At 44.7% G+C, this 9,601-nt stretch overlaps 1 long non-coding RNA gene across 1 annotated transcript; it reads right to left on the reverse strand.

The window, feature by feature from the left end:
- Positions 1–1,381: 1,381 nt before the first annotated feature.
- LOC137611481 (uncharacterized) lies at positions 1,382–6,112 on the reverse strand. The gene is made up of 3 exons (XR_011038642.1): positions 4,671–6,112; positions 4,118–4,339; positions 1,382–1,605 (listed from the first exon to the last, which is right to left on the reverse strand). It is a non-coding gene; the product is annotated as an uncharacterized lncRNA (long non-coding RNA).
- Between the last annotated feature and the right edge of the window lie 3,489 nt (positions 6,113–9,601).

Genomic DNA, 9,601 nt, shown 5'->3' on the forward strand with positions numbered 1-9,601 from the left:
CCTATTTCACAAAGGCGGGGTTAACATACCCTGAGGTAAACCTGTGGTTCTGGGTTGCTTTACCCTGAACTTGGAAAAACCAGGGATTTTGGTTTCACAAACACGGTTCAGGGTTAGTTTTTCTAACCCAGTATACATAATCCTGTATACAGTATTTGTGCTACTAACATGTATATATGTATATGCATGTACAAAAAGGAGTGTAAAAGATAATTTCCCCTGTGATGGAGCGGTAGAGACCGCGCCGTCCATCACCGTTCATCTTCGCTCCGCGCGCCTCTCTCGCGCAGGAGAGCGGCTGCAGCGGAGCTGTCATTTTTTCTGGCAGGACCGCAGGAGCGCGGTCCCGCTCAGACTGTTTTACCTATGGTACATTCACGGGTGAGTTATCCACCAAACTGTCGCGGTGGTGCGTCGGGGGTGCACACCCGGCGCCCATGCGTGCTTCCTAAATACAAATGCTCACCTGTGGATGCGGTGTTGCTCCGCCTCTGGAATGGGCCAAACCGAGGCTCTACGGAGGTGAGCCTTAAATAGCGCGTTGTGGTGCGCTATTCAGACAGGACTGTACCATTTGGTACGTTGTTGAACTGATCTGTATTTTGTCGACCTTTTGCTTTATGTAAACAGCCATATGAGGGGAATTTATGTTTTATTCTGTTCTGGTTTTATTTTGTAAGAGGTTTTTCTGTTTGTAGGTTATTATATTAGCTATTGTAAGAACAACCCCATTCAATTAATGTTGGTATGCCAGGGGAGGGGCATGGGGTTATTTAAGGGCTGCATTTTTGTTTCATAGGTGTGGTAGTTGGAGTCGGAATTGGCATTGGTAAGAGTCGGAGAGTTGCAAGGAGCGATAGTAGAGCGATTGGTAAATGGTTATTGTTGTGGATTTCTTCTGTAGATACTTTTTGTTGCACTGGGTTTTTGGTTTGGGACATTTTATTTGCACTGTAAATATTTTTTCACGAGTTATTGTGGTGTGAATAAAAACCCCACCAAAAATTGAACTTTTGCGGCTGCGCCATCAAGTTATTTCTTACGGCATACACGAACCCGTCACATCCCCGTTTGTGTGGACAATAAAGTGTGTTTAATCTTTAATCTTAATATTAATCTTGCTATGGTGATGGACAGGCTGGTAGACGAGGTTAGACAGTAATCTCCATGGTCCATGATGTTTGCAGAGTGAGGTAGAGTGAGGCTACAAGGAGAAGAGATCAAAAAGGTGGTGGATTTTGAGCAATGGAAAATTTGGAAAAGAGGTGAAGCATATACAGGCAGGATGGAACAGGTGGAGAAAAGTTCCAGGTGTGATGTGTGATAGAAGAGTTTCTGTTACGGCACACTATAGAGTGGAACCCAATTAGTGACACCAGAGTCCAAAAATCCAAAAAGCTGCGTTTATTCAAACCAAAAGCAGGCGGAGGACCACAGCACGTGTGTGGTAAAAGGAGGCAGCAGCAGGGAGACCAGAATCACCAACCTCAAAATGGAGCAACAATCTGGCACTGTCTGCGTGGAGAGCTGGGTCTAAGAAGCCGGCTGATTGCAGATGGGATCCAGGTGAAGCTGCTCCCAGGACGACTCCGCCCACACCCACACCTGTGAACACAGGACTAGGAGGAGAGGCTGGAGCAGTCACCAACACAGGGCGTGACAGTTTCAACAAAAATGAAAGGAAAGGTGTACAAAACTGTGGTGAGACCAGCGTTATTGCTTGGTCTAGAGGCAGTGTCACTGAAGAAAAGACAGGAGACAGAACTGGAGGTAGCAGAGATGAAGATGCGGAGGTTCTCTTTTGGAAGTGACCAGGTTCAATAGGATCAGGAATGAGTACATCACAGGGACAGCACGTGTTAGAGGTTTTGGAGATAAAGTCAGAGAGGCAAGACTGACATGGTTTGGACATGTCCAGAGGAGAGATAGTGATTATATTGGTAGAAGGATACTGCCAGGCATGAAGCCTAGAGGAAGACCAAAGAGGAGGTTTATGGATGCAGTGAAAGAGGACATGAAGGCAGTTGGTGTGAGAGAAGAGAATGCAGAAGACAGGGTTAGATGGAGGCAATTTATTCTCTGTGGCAAACCCTGAAGGGAAAAGCCGAAAGGAAAAGAAGATACACGGGTATTTTTTAACACGAGTATCTGCACTTCTACTTTTACCCGAGTATTTTTTAACACGAGTATCTGCACTTCTATTCTGAGCCAGAGGAACTGTCACTAGCCGCTCAGTTAACTAGCAGCTAAGCTAAATAGCTAAATTTCATTTAGATAATGTAGGCAAATGTTTGGGTTTTTTGTATGAACAGAAGTTATTTTTATCGTGAGGTGGTAATAAAAGTGTAGTAATGTGCATGTTCCTTATTGCAGTGCAACAATATGTAAATACTTTTTTTTTTCTGGAAATATTCGAAACTTTTCTCTAGTAGCTATGAAAACCTAGGATAGAACCAACCATGAGCAAAAAACTGAAATGAACCCTGGATTAGGTGAACCATTACAGCCCTAATAATAATTTGAAGTTATCCAACATGTTTGGTAAGAATGATTGGTAACAGTAATCCAGCATGATTTATGTTTTGCAACCTGTGTATCATAATGTTACAGAGCTAATAATGTTGTCTTCAGTAGTGGTGCTCACTGCATGTGGATCTGTAACAAGTAAAGCACAGAGGTGAAGGGGATTTTCAGGTGAAAATATTTGTTCATTTGACTACCCAGTCTGTGGCACTGAAATTTGATTTGGGATTCAGTTTGTATCCAAGTTACCTCAAGTAAACTAAATTTGCCTTGCTACTCACACTTAAAGCTATACCGTTATCTTTGCCAGTAAATCGTGCATTTGGTTGAGCGTGCGTGTGTGTGCCTGTCATTTCACAAACTACAATGTCTATCAGGCTAAAATTTTATGTGCACACTCATAACCGTATGTCAACAAAACCATCTTTGGTTTAATCGTTTCAAAGCCTTTACAAGTGTTAAAATAATTGAAATAAATGAAAAAAGTGCTACTGCCCCAGTGTTGTACGAGCTACCTGTAAAGTGTAAAGAGCTAAACTACCACCTGGAAGAGGTCTGCACTCTACTGAGTGCACATTTCTTGTTTTTGTGGGGGGGTTTTATGATGTGCAACATTAATAACTTTTTCCTCTTCTCTTTCATTTTTGCTTTGTAGGCCAGAAATGTATCACTGCAAGCAGTGTGCCCATGAGAGTAAAACTATAATAGGTTTTTTCTAATCATATGAAACTCCACAGTAATGCAGCAAACTGCCCTTTTACCTGTGGTGTACCTAACTGTACCCGTGCATTTAGAAAATTTGGAGCCTTCAAGTCTCATTTGTACAGAGATCATAAAGGGCATAAATCTGAAAAAAGTACTACTGTTGAGCACTGGTACAATGCTGATGTGTCAGATTGAATTTTGTCAGGATATATTTACAAATCTAAAAGAGCTGCTTAATCATCTGAAAGGCCATGTAACAGAGGGCAGGAAAATAAGGGCTTGTGAGAAAACATTTGAAGTAAAATCCACATTTGCAGCACATATTTCAAGAACACACAAAAAAAGTTCGGCAGGAGAAATACGTGAGGTGATGTTTCAACACCCAGCCCAAGAAGCACAGTTTGAAACCCTGTCCCAGCTTGTGAGTCAGCCCTCCACCTCTTTCACCAAGTATGATGAACAGTCAGACACAGAGCTTGATATTGTAGATGATGACCTTGTGGTGGAAAGTTTTTAATACAATAAAATAATACAATAAAATAATATCATTTCATAGAACCAAAAATCTGGATTGCTGTGTGTGTCAAATTATTCAGCACTCGTGAAGGTGGCCCCAGGATGTCTCAGGGTCATGAAGACGCTGCATGAAAATGTGGCAGCTCGAGGGGCGGATTCGGGGTCGAATTTATTTGATCTTAAACTTTCTTATAATTACCGACAACGCCACCTTGGGAATTTCGCCCAAGGAGATAGTTTTAATCAACCCCAACAGAGTAAAGCACACAGGTCCGTTCTATTTAAAAAATGGGCAGGAGACGTGGTTCCAGGTTCCGACCATTCTCTTTATTTTTCCACCAGATTAAAAATAATAAAGCCTTTAAAAATTTACCTCACACACACGGGAGGGACGACCTTCTTCAGGTGCTGAGGCTTGTCGACGGTGCAGTGGTTGTGGAACACAAACGGGATTCCCAGGGAAGAAAAGCACCCCAGTCACTCGTGACACACACTACACACACTCTGGAAAACTCAAATATGGGGGAATCACAGCACACTGTAAGAGGAAACCCCCACCAGGCCACCAGGGACCACCACCGTCGGCTCTCAGTAACTGAAAAAGGTAACAAAAACAAAACACAAGGGAATTAGTGGGTCACACACACAGCAAGGCAACCAAATACAACAAATTAATTCAATGTTTAAACCCAAAACCAATACTTAGTCACAACAAATGTCGCAAACACATGGGAAAATAATTGAGTACTTAAAAAAAATAGAGGGAAGAAATCAATGGAGAAATGATTTAACTAACTTGTAGAAACAAATTCGACCAGAATTTAAATGAAAAAGACGAAAAGAGAAACAAACAAGAAGTAACTAGAACCCAAAATAGCCCCACGGATCTCAGTCTGTCGTTAAAATCAAGTTGTTTTAAAAGCTACCAGGTATTTGGTCCAGTCCGCTGTGCAGCCGAGTGTCTATCCTTGGGTTAAAGGCGTCTCCTTGCGGCTCCGCCCTCAACCGTGCCGGATTAGCGGGACTAGCAGCCGCAGCAGCCGTAGCCTCAACCGCACAAGAGTCTTGTCGCGGCTGCAGGCTGAGGTGAAAAGGAGCCGCTGACCCGAGTCAGGACAGGTGCCACCGACAAATAAAACCAGGACACAAAGCAGCACTAAATCGAGGCCCGCAACTAAGCAAAAGGACAGTCAGGACAGCGAAACCTGGCAGAGCAGAGCAGTGGCGAAGCAGGGCAAAGCGGCATCCACACAGCGACAAGCTACGGCGTTCTTACGGCACTTGGCGCTGCTGGAGCTGTAACACTGCTGGAGGTGCCACTTAACGCTGCTGAAACTCCCCAGCAACCACCCGGTCCTCACAGCCCCTGTCAAGCCCCCGTGAGGGATCACCACGAGGGAGAGTGAGAGGAGAAGGATGAGCGCATCGTACAAGGTCCCGTACGACGTGATTCCGTGAGTCGCAGACTAACGGTGTCTGTACAGGTGACGCAAGAGGAAGGGAACGACGGGACCCGGAAGTAACGAGGACGGCCAGAGCAAGAGGCAGGGGAGGCCGCCAACACTCCCTTTTAAAGAGTGCCACCACGAGGTCATTGGTCGCCAGTGACTACGCAGCAGCTCCCAATTAACCACCGATGGGGCACATCCCCCTGCCACAAAAATAATTACCGTTAGACCATATTTGGAAATGCTTGCATGACTGTCGGTATCCTTGGAAGAAGTTAGACACTGACAGAAGCAGCTAGTCAGGTCATTTCATACACTGTACTTGAAATTAGAATGTATGTTTCTGCAAAGGGTCATCCAAAGAATGTCTGCAGCAGATACTGTATGTCCTCACAGGGTTCGCGTGACTGATTATATTATGTCATCAAATAGTTTTTAAAAAAAAAATTTTATTCAGTTTATTTTCTTCTTTCCAGACATGTTATTACAAAAGATTTTACTTTCATCTGTGTTGAGACATCAGCAACATCATCCGAAAAGAAAAAAAAAAGGGTTGACGGGTAGAAGCCATTGGCTTGTAAGGTTCCCGTCCCCTAAATCAACAACATCTCTCTCATTAAAGCACATTGTCAACCAATATATACTTTGCATGTCACAAATCAATTTCAATTATTTTATTCTGGTACATTGTTGTTTTGATCCGTCCATTTAGTCCAATAGGCATGCATCTTTGCACACCTCTTTATCAGTTGGTGAGAAGAGTCCGAATTTTATGAATGTTCATTTTGTTATTCCTTTCAAGGGTTGTTTCTGGTCACATTTATTATTAATCGCCTTGGAAAGACTTGCTTTGTGTGGCTGAGTTGATGTTGCTTTCTGTGCCTTCCACACTCCTAATCACTGGCATCAGCATCACGGTTTCTGGCCTTCACATCCAAACGTTTTCCCCATTTCTCCAGCTTTTGGGTGATATCCTCCTTGAGCCGAGCATTGGACTCCTCATGCCGGTCACTCATCCTGGCTATGGCTTTATTCAGCATGATGGCCATGTAGCAGCAAGAGGACACAAGCCAGTGTCTTATTGTGCCGGTCCCAAGCCCGGATAAATACAGAGGGTATTATAAATACAGAGGGTATTATTATAAATAGGATATTATTATAAAGGGTATATTATAGGGTATTTTATAGGGTATATATAGGGTAGAGGGTATTATTATAAATACAGAGGGTATTATAAATACAGAGGTATCAGGAAGGGCATCCAGCGTAAAACTTTTGCCAAATCAAAGATGCAAATCCAACCTGTGACTTCCATACCGGATCGGTCAAGGCCCGGGTTAACAACGACCGCCATCGGCGCTGTTGACCTACAGGGCGCCGGTGGAAATTGGATTACTGTTGGTCAAAGAAGGAGAGGAGGAAAGTACATTCGCACGAAGAAAGAGAAGAGGAGCGCCAAGAGTACAGGACTGAGAGTAGGGACGTTGAATGTTGGAACTATGACAGGAAAAGGTAGAGAGTTGGTTGACATGATGCAGAGGAGGAAGGTAGACATACTGTGTGTGCAGGAGACCAGGTGGAAAGGTAGCAAGGCTCGAACTTTAGGAGCAGGGTTCAAGTTGTTCTATCATGGTATAGATGGGAAGAGAAATGGAGTAGGAGTTATCTTGAAGGAGGAGTTTGTTAGGAATGTCCTGGAGGTAAAAAGAGCGTCGGATAGAGTGATGAGTCTTCAGACTAGAAATAGACGGTGTGATGTTCAATGCTGTTAGTGGGTATGCTCCACAGGTAGGATGTGAGCTGGAGGAGAAGGAGAAATTCTGGTCGGATTTTGATGAAGTGGTACAGAGCATGCCTAGAAGTGAGAGAGTTGTCATTGGAGCAGACTTCAATGGACATGTTGGTGCAGGAAACAGAGGTGATGGGCAGGTTTGGTATCCAGGAGAGGAACGCAGAAGGACAGATGGTAGTTGACTTTGCAAAAAGGATGGAAATGGCTATAGTGAATACTTTCTTCCAGAAGAGACAGGAACATAGAGTGACCTATAAGAGTGGTGGTAGGAGCACACAGGTAGACTACATCTTGTGTAGACGGGGTAACCTGAAGGAGATCAGTGACTGCAAAGTAGTGGTAGGCGAGAGTGCAGCCAAACAGCATAGGATGGTGGTGTGTAGGATGACTCTGGTGGTGAGGAAGATGAAAAGGGCAAAGGCAGAGCAGAAGACGAAATGGTGGAAGCTAAAAAAGGAAGGGTGTTGGATGACTTTTAGGAAGGAGTTGAGACAGGCTCTGGGTGGCAAGGTGGTGCTCCCAGATGACTGGAGAATTACAGCTAATGTGATCAGGGAGACAGGTAAGAGAGTACTTGGTGTGTCATCTGGAAGGAAAGTAGATAAGGAGACTTGGTGGTGGAATGAGGAGGTACAGGAGTGTATACAGAGAAAGAGGTTAGCTAAGAGGAAGTGGGACACTGAGAGGACTGAGGAGAGTAGACAGGAGTACAGGGAGATGCAGCGTAAGGTGAAGGCAGAGGTAGCAAAGAGCAAAAAAAGAAGCTTGTTATGACTTGTATGCTAGGTTGGATAGTGAGGAGGGAGAGACTGATCTATACCGGTTGGCAAGACAGAGAGATAGAGATGGGAAGGACGTGCAGCAGGTTAGGGTGATTAAGGATAGGGATAGAAGTCTATTGACAGGTGCCAGTAGTGTGATGGGAAGATGGAAAGAGTACTTTGAAGAGTTGATGAACGTGGAAAATGAGAGAGAACAAAGACTAGAAGAGGTAACTGTTGTGGACCAGGATATAGCAAAGATCAGTCAGGATGAAGTGAGGAGGGCATTGAAGAGGATGATAGAGTGGAAAAGCAGTTGGCCCTGATGATATACCTGTAGAGGTATGGAAGTGTCTAGGAGAGGTGGCAGTAGAGTTTCTGACTGGGTTGTTCAACAGGATCTTAGATAGTGAGAAGATGCCTGAGGCATGGAGGAGAAGTGTGCTGATGCCCATTTTTAAGAGCAAGGGAGATGTGCAGAGTTGTGGCAACTACAGAGGAATAAAGCTGATGAGCCATACAATGAAGTTATGGGAGAGAGTAGCGGAAGCTAGACTAAGGGCAGAAGTGAACATTTGTGAGCAGCAGTATGGTTTCATGCCAAAAAAGAGTACCACAGATGCAGTATTTGCTTTGAGGATGTTGATAGAGAAGTACAGAGAAGGCCAGAGGGAGCTGCATTGTGTTTTTGTAGATCTGGAGAAAGCTTATGACAGGGTGCCCAGAGAGGAACTGTGGTATTGTATGAGGAAGTGTGGAGTGGCAGAGAAGTATGTTAGAGCGGTGCAGGACATGTATGAGGACTGTAAGATAGTGGTGAGGTGTGCTGTAGGTGTGACAGAGGAGTTCAAGGTGGAGGTGGGACTGCATCAGGGATCAGCTCTGAGCCCCTTCTTGTTCGCTATGGTGATGGACAGGCTGACAGACGAGGTTAGACAGGAATCTCCATGGACTATGATGTTTGCAGATGACATTGTGATCTGTAGTGAGAGCAGGGAACAGGTGGAGGAGAAGCTAGAGAGGTGGAGGTTTGTCCTGGAAAGGAGAGGAATGAAGGTTAGCCGCAGTAAGACAGAGTACATGTGTGTGAAGGAGAGGGACCCAAGTGGAAGAATGAGGTTACAGGGAGAAGAGTTCAAAAGGGGGAGGATTTTAAGTACTTAGGGTCAACAGTCCAGAGCAATGGAGAGTGTGGAAAAGAGGTGAAGAAGCGTGTACATGCAGGATGGAACGGGTGGAGGAAAGTGTCAGAAAGTGTGATAGAAGAGTTTCAGCTAAAATGAAAGGAAAGGTGTACAAAACTGTGGTGAGACCAGCGATGTTGTTTGGTCTAGAGACAGTGTCACTGAAGAAAAGACAGGAGACAGAGCTGGAGGTAGCAGAGATGAAGATGCTGAGGTTCTCTCTGGGAGTGACCAGGAAGGATAGGATCAGGAATGAGTACATCAGAGGGACAGCACATGTTAGAGGTTTTGGAGATAAAGTCAGAGAGGCCAGACTGAGATGGTTTGGACATGGCCAGAGGAGAGATAGTGAATATATTGGTAGAAGGATGCTGAGTTTTGAACTTCCAGGCAGGAGGCCTGGAGGAAGACCAAAGAGGAGGTTTATGGATGTAATGAGGGAAGACATGAAGGTAGTTGGTGTGAGAGAACAGGATTCAAAGGACAGGGCTAGATGGAGGCAATTGATTCGCTGTGGCGATCCCTGAAGGGAAAAGCGGAAAGGAAAAGAAGAAGAAGAAGAAGAAGAAGAAAAAGATGGCCATAGCCTCCATATACACCCTGGCCGTTGCCTCTGCTGCTCGGTCGGTATCCTCTTGTACTTTGGTCTGTTGTAATCCCATTTTTCTCAGC

Source organism: Antennarius striatus, chromosome 17 (genome assembly GCF_040054535.1).
Source record: "Antennarius striatus isolate MH-2024 chromosome 17, ASM4005453v1, whole genome shotgun sequence".
In the NCBI taxonomy this organism is placed as follows: domain Eukaryota; kingdom Metazoa; phylum Chordata; class Actinopteri; order Lophiiformes; family Antennariidae; genus Antennarius; species Antennarius striatus.